The sequence below is a fragment of the Aphelocoma coerulescens genome, chromosome 2, assembly GCF_041296385.1.
Source record: "Aphelocoma coerulescens isolate FSJ_1873_10779 chromosome 2, UR_Acoe_1.0, whole genome shotgun sequence".
NCBI lineage: Eukaryota > Metazoa > Chordata > Aves > Passeriformes > Corvidae > Aphelocoma > Aphelocoma coerulescens.
In genome coordinates, this window is record NC_091015.1 from 130,233,608 (window position 1) to 130,247,247 (window position 13,640).

At 39.2% G+C, this 13,640-nt stretch overlaps 1 long non-coding RNA gene across 2 annotated transcripts in view; it reads left to right on the plus strand.

Annotated features, from left to right (window-relative positions):
• The first annotated feature begins 7,793 nt into the window (after positions 1-7,793).
• The window catches only part of LOC138105926 (uncharacterized), a 50,774-nt gene continuing 44,927 nt past the window's right edge, over positions 7,794-13,640 (plus strand). The window contains exon 1 of one of the 2 annotated variants that reach the window (XR_011148799.1): positions 7,794-7,872. This is a non-coding gene — a long non-coding RNA (uncharacterized lncRNA). The remainder of the gene's footprint in view (positions 7,873-13,640) is intronic. The other variant, XR_011148800.1, reaches the window with a different exon arrangement.

The following is a 13,640-nucleotide window of genomic DNA, read 5'->3' on the forward strand; positions in this document are numbered from 1 at the left end:
ACGTTTCACTGTGAGAACGACTAAACCCTGCACAGGTTGCCCCAGGAGGTTGCGGAGTCTCCATCCATGAGGGTATTCATCTGAACATGGTCCTTGTTCTGGGCAGCGCTGCTTGAGCAGGTGATTTGGACAGGATGATCTCCAGAAGTCCCTTCCAACATCAAAGATTCTGTGATTCTGTTTACTCCTCACCACTGAGCACTGTGCCCCTTCTATAGAGGAACGGAGACCCTCAGTGAGGATAAGGAAGCCACTGAATAAGGAAGGGAGCCCAGTTCTGTCCCTTCTGTCCTAAAGGAAGAAGTGTGGCATCAATTCCTACTGCAAATTATACAAAATGGAGGGTTTGAGGAAATTCTCTCCCCAACATGAAGATGCCTCAGTGCAAGGTTATGAAAGGACTCTTCATTCTCCTTTGAAAGCAGCCATGTATGGAACTAGAGAATATTCATTCTGTCAAGGGAAAAAAGGACAGAAGGGACCTCTGTTATAGAGATCTCTTCTAGGCACTGGCCCAAAAACTTGCATCAGTGACAGGAAGGGAAATGGGAATGTAGTACTGACAGTCTGCAATCCCTGACAGAATCAGAGAAGGTAAAAGAGGCAGTCAAATAGCACTGCTATAATGGTAAGAAGTACCCTTTGCTTACCATCCTAGTCCACTTAAATACAGTGACCAGACCTCCCTGAATTCTGGCATCCCAAGAGGATAAAATCTTGATCCTGTGCTGTTGATCCACAAGGTTTGATCTAGGTGTGGAGCTCATTGTGCTTCAGTGATCCCCAGCTCAGCAGCAGTACCTGTGTTTCCTGTGCAGCACTGGCAGGGGAGCAGAAATTATCATCAGTGTGAATGTGAGATGAAAAAAGAAGGACTGAGATGAAACTTCATTAATGAAGCAAGAGAGTATTGGTTCATGAGCTGCATGCAAGGTGAAAAGAAAATAGGGCAAAAGAAGTAAGACTTTACTGGGTTGGGTTTTTTCAAGAGCAGAGAGGAAACACAGGTTTCCTTCTGCAGTATCATGCTACCCAAATTAAAACATGGTGCAGTTTATCAAGGAAAAAAATCCCTAACAGGCATTTTTCATATATTGAGCACCTGACATCAGTACAAACAGGAAGCTCAGATATTTTTAACGTGCATTTTAGTCACATGAGGTGTCATGTTGTATATGCGTACACATCTCCCATAGCCAACTGGCTTTATTAAGTTGTTAAGTTTTATCATCTACTCACTTCTAAAAGACACACCTGCTGCTTCTATTAATGTAGATTCATTTGAATCGTTGTTCAACCACATGGGGGAAAAACCATACATTACCCTAAATCATCACCAATTCTGGTCCATCTGGCTGGAAATTCATTTTCTTCTTCAAAAGGAGTCTCATATTTTGGAAACGAACCAAACAGCCCTAGGAGGCTGGGTTCATTCCCTCAGTTCTTGAAATACAGTATTTCATTCATTCATGCTCTCTATTAAGTCCTTTCTGTTCTAGAGTTTCATGCTTATGAGGGGCAACATTATCAGACCTGTGAGTTCTTGTCTCGCAATTAATACTTTTCATGGCTTTGCCATATTTTTGTTGCCCTTCCTTTTAACCTTTCGATTCTTTCCATATCCATCAGGAAAATTAGGCATAGCAGGTAAAGCATTACTGAATAGTTGACATTTCTTTATTCCCATATGTCTGCTGCGTAGTTTTTGTGCAAATATCCTGTTTCTTCCTTAGCATCTGCCAGGCACTGCATGATCTAATCAACAGATTAGATTCCACTGAAGATTCTGGGGACTCCTTTGATGGTGAAGTGTGTAAGTAACGTAGGAGTTTGCTTCTCCACCAGGAAATGGAGCATGGGACTGAGCCCTCACATTAAACTCCAATTACAAATGCGGATATTGACCTTACCAATCTCTGCACAAACCAACTCCCTCATTTATGGACTCAGCTTCAAGTAAAAGGGTTGAAACAATCACATGGAGATAGTAGCATGATCTAACATTTGTTCAAGATCAGTGGGATTTGATCTCCTTTAATGATGTAGGCTAATGTAAAATTATGTAAGTTTGTGTAGAAGCTCCCAATAGTTGAATTTACTATGAAAAGGTGTTAAATGTATAAGTATAATACATATAAATGCTCTATTCTGTAAAAATGTATTGCTCATGATGTTTGCTACATTGGCTCAACACACTGAAAAAGCTATGGATAGGTATAGTTATGGGCCCCAAGCTAATATCAAATTGTTGGGCTAAAAGTAGGAGAAGCTCAGCCAGCATGACCTTCATAAGTGATATAACACCTCATCAACAGAAGCAGGAACAGGACACCTCTCTCCTGAATCCCAGTTCGGCCTTTGATTCTGTGGAACATGCTGACTTCTTGTTTAACTGGGATTAATGATCACACCCTTTTATAGTACCAGGAATAAAAAGCTCAGGCACAGATCTGGGGCTTAACAGTTCCTCTTTGAACTCACACAACAGTAGTTCAGAAGCAATGTAGTCTCTGACATTCCTTTTGTCAAACAAGAAATGGCATTTTGAAACATGGTTGGTAAAATACTTAATCCTGATGAGATTCCAAGCAACTATTCTTCTGTTTTCTATATCTAGATATACTTATTTGTTCTACATGATTTTTTTTTTTTTCAGAAGATAATATATCTTCCCCAAACATCTTTAAAAGTGTATACTGGGAAAACTGGGCCTGAACCAAAATTCTCCATCCAAACGCTGTAAAATTTGTATGTGTAAATTGTTATTAATGACTAGCAATATTTTTTTAAGAGGTTACATGTTCACAACTTTACTTACTGCTTTCACCACTCTGAAAAGGGAGTCCAATGCAGAGAGCTGTACAGGCTACTAAGAAATCTATAGGGAAAAAAAAAGGCAGAATTACATTCTAATTATTTTAGACTATACATTCCCACCTGCATGACTCTTTGCAGACACAGAACTGACAGTTATTTCCTCTGTGTGAGGGGTGAGAAATTCAGACTCTGAGAGGATCATATTTCCTTATTATCCACATTTTTCTTTATTACACTGCTGCCAGCATAGAGTAGTTGAGGGCATGCAGGATTTAATATTTTGATAGGGAGGGAATTGTTCAATGGAATATTAGAGCGTTCCATTTGGGGTAATTTAGAGTCTATTTATGCAAGCCAGATCTCAGTTCTTGCCAAGGTGTCCTGAAAGAAAAGGCAATGTCCGTACAGCAGGACAGGCAGCTGAAGGGACCCAGAGCATCTAGTTTTTCCACTGAATAGGGCTTCCTATTTTGCTTCCTGTGTTGACTATGAGGTTGACCAGCAAACATCTCCCATGTGGTCTTGTTTCTATCTTTATTTCTTGCCAGGTTACGCTCTCAAATAAGTTTGATTCTTTTCCAGGTTTAGAAGTGTGAGCACAGAGTTTCTGCATTTGAACATTAAAGCACAAGCTTATTTGTAATATTGAAAACATCTCTGCACATTTTAAAAGGAACTGGTTCATGAAAAGGAACAATATTCCAGTATTCTTGGAATAATAATAATATTTGCCTATTTTTATTTTCTTCATCTGTAATAATGTGTCACAAAAAGGAAAAGTTTGTTTGGGTAGTTCAAACAGTCCAAGATGAAAGGTAAAGGGAGACCGTTTCCAAGAAAGGGGGCATTCATAGCAAAAAGAAACCATTCACAGTGAAGGCCACTGTATGTTTGCAAGTCAGATTGACATTGGCAAATGATATACTGCAAATACTGCAAAAATATGTCAGCTGAATCCCAATTTCCCCTTACATCTACACCAGAGGGTGGTTTCCATGGCCTTGTGTGTTTTTATGGTCTGTAAGTGTAAATTTGTGCTTCCTGGTTTTGCCAGGTAATAGGATAGAAGATTGGCTCTGCACACACTTCACATGTTTCACTTTACAATATGCATGGTTTGGGTGGGGAATTTAAAGATCAACATATTGATCTGCAAGTGTGTACAGAAGTTCTTCTACAGTATAGTTTTAAACCTCTTACATCCACAAGAGATCAGGGGAAAATGGGAACAAGCTACAAACCTATGGGCACAATTGTTGTGTAGTCCCCCTGTGTTCAAATGGGTAAAACAGGACTATCATGGCTGCCCATGAGAATTTAGACATGCAGCTAGAGGACACTAAAACTACAGCAGGATAGTTTCAAGTTCTTTAAAGAAAACATAAGGAATAGGAAGTCATTTTTGAGGACTGAAAATACTACCATCAAAAGGGAACTGAAGAAATTATAAAGTAAAATGTATTTAAGGGCACACTAAAAAATTTAGAGAGTAATCTATGTAGTCTCCTGAAGCCTTTCCTTCCCCTAAAAGGATCTAGCCCTGGGAAAAAAAATGTGTAAAAATTACAAAAAGTGGTGGACACAGCAGGAATTGCTGATGAAGTAAAGTAAGCACAAAAGTAAAGTGAATTCCTGAAGACAATAGAAGACTAGAAGGGAAGTGAGATTTTTTTTTCTGTTACCAGGCCAAAAGGAAAAGAGTGTTAAAGGATGAAATAGGATGTCTCTGAAACACAGAATGCAAATGATTATCAAGGGCCCTGACATGGCAAAACTCCTATGTAAATAGTTCTTTATTCCTTTAGGAAGGAAGCAAAACTAAAGATACAGCCAGATGCAAATTAAAGGAAGAAGAAGGGAAGCTGAGGGTGAAAATCTGCAATAAGGAGATGATAAATATGTATTTACCTAGCTGTAATCATTTCAGATCTTTAACATTAGATGAGAGTCTTGAAGGATTATGAATTTCATATAATAGCTATCGAAAAGGAGTGGCTCTTTGTCAGTGGAACTGAAAGACGTTAAATCCACCACTTGCAAATTAAATGTTTCAAAGGGAAGTACTGAATCAGGGAAAAGATATAATACCTTCTAGAGTTTAAAATAAAAGGACAGAATGAGCTAAATAATGAGCCTGATCATTTTCTCACTAGAAGAGCACAAGCAGGTGTTGGCTTACAGGTGTTGGCTTTTCATCTGGGAAGCTTGTGAGAAAGAGGAAGCACTGATCAGCATGAAGTGGCAGGGGGATAACAACATATTTGAGCCTGTAAAATGATGGTGAAAGGAGTGTCAGTTCATCATTCATTCTACTAAGTTTCACTTATCAATGTGCCAGCATCCATAGCTGGCAAAGTGCTCATGTGCCCTGTTCTGGAAAAGCTATGAAATCGTACATTCAGAGTGCAATCTGGCTTCCCATATCACAAGCTATTACATTTCATGCAATTGCTCATGTATTAAGTTAATTATTTGGCTATCAATAAATAATAACTTGTGTTTAGCCACAGCACATTTTTCAGAAATGCCTGACCTGAAGACGTCAAGACATGAAGAATTCATTTCATTGAGAGCTCGTTCCAGTAGTTAATCTCTTTCAGTGTTAACTAATGGGTATTCAATTCTAATTTGAATTTTTCTGGCTTTAACTTTCAGCCTCTAGCTCATGTTATGCTTGTTTGCCTTGACAGGAGAACCTTTATTGCTTTGTGTTTTCTCTCTAATGTGCTCACCTGTGTTAGACTGGTCACCTCTGTGAGGTCTAAACAAAAGGAGCTCATTAACACTTACTAGAGGGTTAAGATCAGGATATCTTGGGTTTAGCTTTTTTCTGCACATTTTCCCATTTTCCACATTAAAAATATGGACGCTGTGTAGCTCGTTTAACCTCTATGTACTCATTTATTTCTTTTTTTATCTGCACATTTAGGATTCACATTAGTCTTTTTTTTGCTGTTGAATCAAATATTGGATCTCTTGTTTGCTGCAATTTAGTATAAATAGTAAATCCACTTTCTGAGTCAGGGTATCCAGGAGCCAATCTACAGGATGTGGACACAGACTGCATTATCATTTTACGTTTTGGAATGAGCCCTGGTGTTCCTTTTTAATCAGTATCTTTTACACTAGTAAATCATATGCCTCAACAAATCTGTAATCTCATTATAAGTTTCTTTGACAAGAAAAACTATTGTCACTAGCATTAGTCCTCTACATCAGGTTTTTATGACTGTAGTCCCATATTTTTTGTAGTTTTCCTGCTACTTTTGTCAAACTAGAGAGTAATTACTTAAATTATCTCATTTCTCTTTCTTTCTTTAATATTTACATAATGCTAACATTATTTAGGTCTTTTAACATCTTCCTATATTTGTTAAAAATAAAATAATAAAAAACCCCAAACAGAATAAACTTAGGATCTGTTCAGCCAATTCTTGTAAAATGCCAGGGTTCTGTGAGAATCTGGTAAGCACCTATCTAGGTGCATGCATTTAAATCAGATTTTAATGTTATGATATTGCACAGTACCACGTAGCTATTAATAAAATGCAAAATTCTTTAACCACACATGATGTAAGCAGATGATACTCCTCCCCAAACATAAAACCCCCAAAATATTTATGAATATTTTTTCTCTTTATCACCATCAACAAATTCAGAGTCTCAGACAGTAATGACTTTGAGTTTCTTCTCTAATTATTGTAGTTAAAAAATTGTTACAAATTTGTGTGAAACCTGGTTATTGATTTTTCCTGAAGTGTTTATCAATATTTTTATGGCCTGAAATTTCTACTATATATCAATATTTGTTTACTCTTTTCTTACTTATTTTTACTATTTTTTTTCTATTCACCACTGAATCAGCATCAGATTTCAAGTACCACTGCTCTATTTTTGGGTACAGAAATGTGTCACACTTTATAGTCAGTAAAGAGCTCCCTATTTTCATTGACATTTTTCTACGTTTTTCCTTTTAAGTCATGCTGCTTGTAATCTTAGTGACAGATAACAAACCGTGTGATTTCAGTGTATATACAGCAGGAAACAAAAGACATGGAAAGCAGTTTGTAGTTTCAAAGTCCAGTGGCCAACTGCAGGTAATAATTATGAAGGAACAAATACTTAAAAGGAGAACAGGCAGTAAGTGACAGGCAGTGTGTCACTGTAATGCTGCTAGAGTGGCTCTTAGCTCATGTCCTCAGTTTGGCAATTCAAAACTGATGAGCTGGAACCTTGGAAGGGGAAATATTTCCATTCAGATTTATATTTTACCAGTTGTTAATCATTGGTAGATAAGAAGGAAGAAGCAACTGATTGTGTTCTAATTTAAATGCTTTGTATAGAAACATTGAACACTGATTTTTCTTGGATTAGTATTCTGCCAGGGTGATAATATAATCAAAAATAGTGTAGTAATATTTGGCTCCAATTAGATGTGTGGTAAAAAGAACCACAGCCTCAAGAATTGACATCTTGCACAGACATAGAAATGTTCATATTCAGAAATGAGAAGGAACTGGTAACTTTCCAAGCCAATGAGCAACTTCAAACAGCTACCATTAAAAATAAAAATACTTTCCCACACTGAATATGAATTTTCCAAAAATACTTTAGATTTCCACGCAGTAATTTATCCAGTGGTTCTAATACTTTATCAATGTCCTACAATACATCCATGTACTGCAGTTCTGTATAAAAAGGGCAGGGGGGAAGGCATCAGAGAACATTTATTCATTAAAAAGAAGAGTTTGATATCAGGCTTTTTATTCTTGCGATTAGATTTTGTATTTCACAGTCTTCACCCTCCTGTTTAAGAATCTGAAAACAGGCATTTGCTGGTTTACGTTGAAACACAGGAGTCTTCAGCTGCTTCCTAATGTTTGTTCCACAGGAAGGGAGTTAGTTCGTAGCGTAGTGTGCTTTGTTGAATCTGCATCAGCAAAGCAGATAAGCTCAGCCTCTCTTCATCTGGAAAAGGAACAGAGGAGTAGCGCCAGGAGACAGTGCAATACTCCAGGATACTGTGAAGATTTCAGGCAACAAGATGACTTTCAGGTAAGCAGAAAAGGTCCTCTGCTACTTACATTCCTGTGCTGCTTCCCAGACTGTTCATTTTGGCACTGAAAAACCCTGTATTGGGTATGTTAACATACATTTAAGTGCTGGGTATTCCCTTCATGCAGAAGATGGCTCATCACCAGCTGTTGTGTGTGACACATGTGGACTGGTGTCATATGGAAGGAGCCAGCAGGGCTTTTTCCTGAAAATCTGATGCTGAGATTTGGCTACTTATGTACTTTGATTACACTACAGTTCTCTCTGTAGAGACCTTATCACATGAAAGGGCAGGCTCCTTGTGAGTCCTGGCACATTTTTTGTTTTGGCAGATCCCTCCTTAGAATTCAGGGAGGCAGAAGATACTTTTCAGGTCGCAAGGCATCATTTATAGCTTCTTGGGAGTTTTCCTGGACTGTTTACACTAGCACTTAGTAGAAGGCCTGCTGCAGCAGGACTGATGGCACTAAATCAAAGCATTGACAAAGCTTCTAAAGTACAATTCTTCTGTGTGCTTCCTGTGAGCACTTTCTCTCCTACTCTCTTTTACCATCTCTGTTCAGGGCTGAGCTTTTGGCAGAGTCATTGACACACAGCTTTGTCAAGTTGCAATTTACTTAGTAAAAGTGAGGAAATACATGATTAAAAGCTTGTTTATCACAGAACTTCTTTGCTAGCTTAGGGCATCAAAGCAAGTTGTTCCATGGCGGTGCTTTTTCAGTGTCACGGGGAAAGTGAAATCCATGGTAGACAATGCAGTGCATCAAGCCCAGGAAGCTGCAGGCGTTTCTCTTGTAAACTCCTTTCATTGTTAAAATCCCAGGCACTGTGCAAAATCCCTGCAGTGTGGTGTTTCAAATGAGGTACAGCAAAAGTGGCAAAAAAAAAGTAGGCATGCCTTGCTAATGAGGGCAAATTGTGCCAGCTCCTTACAAAGAATAGCGTGTTTCCACCCACATCAGACTTGATAGATGTGGAAAGAGAGGAGAGAGAGGCTATAGGGCTGCTTATTCCTTTCTACTCACCTCAGTCCAGTGTCTTGTAGAGACTATGGAACATACCATGTCTGATCTTGCCCTCATTTAAAAAGGACACTATTTTGTGTGGAAGTTGGTTTGCCTAAGGGGGAAAATGGCAGTAGCCAGATTCTCACCACACACCCATAGTATGCTCTCAGACTACACTGCTGCTGTCTTTCACAACAATAACATGATCGGCAACAATCAGTTTGTGGCCTTCATTAGGTTCAGAAGTCTGGCTGTTGTAAATTGTAATATTTCACAGCTACTATTCAGGGTATTTATATGCAGTTTCAGACAGTGCTGCAATTTATGGAGAGCATCCATTTGGGGGTTTCCAATTTATAAGAAATTTTGTAGTTACAGCATTCAACTATGCCAGACATTTTTTCTAGTATTAGACATTTTTTTCTTAAGTACTTTCTGTGGTAACTTAAATCATTCCCAATATCCTCATGTTTAAATTATATTCCCATACACACTGCATCCATCAGAGTTGATGACAGTGCAACAGTGCATGCTGTAACTTCCAAAGAGCTGGCATCTCACACCCTCATTAGCAGGAACGTATCTAGAAGCTATAAATGCTTTCTAAAGATCCAAACAACACAGCTCCCTGTGACTTATTCACTTCCTGCTTTCCTTCAAAAGCAGCTGAAAGAGGCACTCTGCACCTGCCTTCTCCTTGTGCTGACATCTGTTTGTAAATGAGAAAGGAGGCAATGAATGTTAAGCTGAAGGGACTTACTTTATTTATGATTGCAAAGATTCTAGGCTTGAAGAATCAGTTCAATTCCAGTGCCTTTCACCTTCCTTGCTATGCAGGGAGACAAAGAGAGCATTCATAGACACAACACATGTGACATGGGGCAGTCTAATGGCATTAGAACAGTTCAGTGAAACATTAATGAATTTACATGCAAGCCAGGATCTAATCTGCTCTGTGCTAAGTGGTTTTCATAAGTAACCTCAAACACAAAAAACCAGTCAGGACTAAAATCTTTCCTTTTCTGACAAAATATAATCAGCTGTTTTTCTTTTGAAATCAGTAGCCATTCCCTTGTTTGCTGTGTTGCTGGTGTTTCTCCAGTCTGTGTCATTTCTCAGGTTCTTCTCACCAAGCTCAGATAAGACTTCAGTTCTTCCGAGCATCTGATGATCCAAATATATTTTTGCCTGTAATCTCCTGTACCTCATGCTGCTTGACTCAACAGGTGCTTTGAATGGAGATATTCATTTGCACAGAAAAATAGATGGTATGATCTTGTCTATAGCACTACACCTTTAATCCAACCTTATATTCACATCCTTTTCTTCACCATGATACCTCCTTGCTGTCACATATCTGTGCCTACTTAAGTATTTGGGTGAGGTGGGTGTGTAAGGTGTTAAGTCAGATGTCAGCAAAGTTCTTGAGATGAGGAAAGATGTGAGTGCTGGCTGTTTACACAAGATTTTATCCTGCCTCACTGACATCAAAAAGGTTATTGCCATTGACTTAAATAAGCATGGTGACAGGGACAGAAACCTCTGCTATAATGTCCATTTCCAGAATCCTGAAGAGGAAGGTGTTGGGCTTGAGGAGATAAATGTGTGTGGGAGCTTCTCTTCACAGTCTACCCAGAACAGAGGTCACACTTTATCACACTTTAACATCCACAAAATTTTTCACAAGATGAGTAATTTCATTGTAGACATCCCCTCATAAGGAGAACAATGAGTCTGTACTTCAAGCAAAGCAAAGTACTGCCAGATTTCTAAAATTTCTGGAATTTTAAATATATCCCATGACATTTCTCTGAAGAGAAGGTGTTCTTCCAAATTATATAAAGATACATATTATAAATCAATTCATCCTTTCCAAAGAAAATGGGTAATGAAACAGACAAGGAAGGGAACAAAGAGGGGAATAAGTGTCTGTATGTTTTCAGGGATCTGCTAAATCTCACTGAAGCTGACTTCAGCTGCTTAGAGGAAAGGAGGCTGGGGTGGGAAAAGATGCTCTACAGTCTGCAGTGTTCCTAAAGAATGGGTAAATACAATGAAGCTTGCCTTCCTTTAGTACAATAATATCAGTAAAACCAAGCAGCGTAGACCAGCTAATTGCATAAATACCTAAAGGTCTGGAGAGACTGGCATAGCACAGCAAAGGTCTTTGTGATCTGTACCCAAGTCAGTAAGAGCAAAGGCAACTTTCAGAGCAGGCAGAGTTCTTGAGTAGAGCAGTGAGGTCTGAGACTGCGCTCCAGATGCACTGGAGCAGTTTTCTTACAGATAATGTGACTCTAAGGACATTGTCATGAGAGAGAACTACAGAAGCAAGGCAGAGCAGAAGTGCATCTGCAGAGGTTTATTTACTCCCCTGTCTGCTTGTCAATTGATTTCAGTGGGAGTTCTCATGTCAGCAGGGATTGCTGCTAGAAGACAAATCTATCCTCTTTCTATCAGAAATGCTTTGAGAATCGGATTTACAAAAATGTATTATATAGGATTGATTGCCTTCATTAGCCTCATTTCAGTAATATTATTAGCTATAAATCACAAGACAATTTCTTATGGAATTACATTCTTATTAATATCACAACATCCTCATACCCCCACCAGTTATCATATTCATCTTTCATATGCTGGAAATACCAATAAAATTAGCTAACTGGACACTAATAGCATGGCTGTATCTTTCACTCTCCCATATGTTCTGTTAGCTTGTTTTTATCTTACTTTCTTTTTTATTGGTTTTTGGTTTGTTTTTTTTTCTAGTTGTCAAATTGTATTGCAGAGCACAGAATGCTTTTCTGGTCCTTACAATGTCTCATACATTAAAAATGCATTAGAGAAGATATCAGCTACCTCAATTTGCTTTAAAATGTCTTTTCTTCATAGCTACTGAAAATAAGACTCATGAATGCATTAATCCTAAGCAGAGTAAGTGGTCTAGGCCAAAATTTACTATTAAAAGGATGATGTAAAAAAAATATATAGCTTTCTTCTAATGCTTGGTGTTCAAAATAATTCATTGCTGATAATAGTCATAACAATAATAGGAACTTGGAGAGAAAATAAAATTACTTTGTCTAATTCAAAGCAAGGCAGAAAATTAGTTTTCCTAAACAATGAAAAAACTGCTTTCCAAGTGGTTGTATCTCTATGGAATTGGTACAAAAGTCATGCTGTTACATACTCCTTCTCTTCAGTATTTAAAAGGCTGGGGGAGATATTTTTTCACACATATTCCCAGCCCTGCTCTATTCCCTTTGTGCTTTGTGAGATCAGCACAAAAGGTCTAGAAAGTAGGCTGGAAAAATCAGCTGCATGTTCTCCTTGAGAGAAGGGCTCCCCAGGTGCCCCATTGCCAGTGCTCCCTAGCTGCTCCCCACCAGCAGCTCGCTCCTACTCTCCAGCAGACTGACAGACCAAGGTTGTCATGCTCACTGGGCTCCCTCCCTGGGGATGGGAAAGCCCAGCCTCTAAGGAATGCAGCTGGTGAGGAGTGGCAAAGCATCCCCCATCTACCCCAGAATCAGGTGCCAAAAGATCCCTGCTGTCTCCCTGGATGTCAGGATCCTACCTGCACTTACACCCTGCAGGTTTATACGTGAATTCTTCCTAGCAGAACTTACTGGCAGCAGAAGAGCATGATTACATCCAGACTGTGACATGGGGCTCCCTACACAGCCAACACTTTTCAGTTTATTATATAAGCAATAGTTCCACAGAATGGCTGAGGTTGGAAAGTAGCTCTAGAAACCAACTAGACCAAACCCCCTGATTTTCAAGGCCATGTCTCACTGGGTTTTGAATATCTCCAAGGATGGAGAATCCACCACCTCTCTGGGAAACCTGTGCCAGTGTTCAACTGCTCTCACAGAAATTATTGTTTTTCTTACATTTAAGTGGAATTTCCTGTGTTTCATTTGTTCCATTGACTCTTGTCCTGTCATTAGGCACCACTGAAAAGATCCTGACTCCATCCTTTTCACTCACCTCCATCAGGTATTTATTCACATGGATGAGATCCCCTCTGAGCTTTCTTATCTCATGGCTCAATCACCCCAACTATCTCAGCCTTTCCTGTTAGGAGAGACGCTCCAGTTCCTTAACCATTTTCTTGGCCCTGCGCTGGACTCTCTTCAGTAGCTCAACATCTCTCATCTTGGGCAGCCCAGAACAGGACACAGAACTCCACAGCACTGGGTGGAGGGGCAGGTTCACCACCTTTGAGTTTCTGGCAACTCTCTTCCTAATGAAGCCCAGAAAGGCCTTTGTATTAAAGCTGCTTTTCAGCTGGTTGACCCCACAGCTTTTATGGGTACCTGCAGTTCTATGGGTTCCTTTGACTTGGCATTTCTGTTTTTTGAACTTCAAGAGGTTTCTGTTCAGCATGTTTCTTCAGTCACAAACATTTAGTGTAGCAGCCACATGTTCCATTTTTCTATCATCTGTAAACTCGCTGAGGGAGCACAGTCCCACTCTCCAGGTAACTTATGAATATGTTAAACACTTTTGGCCCCAATATCAATCTCCAGTGTACACCTCTGGCGAGTGGTCTCCAGATAGACTTTGTGTAACTGATCACAGTGCTTTCAGCCCAGCAGTTCAGGCAATTTTCAGTCCAGCTCACTCCTGTTATCTAGTCTGTACATCGATTTACCAGGAAGGATGTCACAGTAGCCAGTGTCAAAAACTTTGCTAAACTCAAGATAAGATAACTTTTGCTAAACTCAGCTCCAACTGACCTGTAGTTCCTTC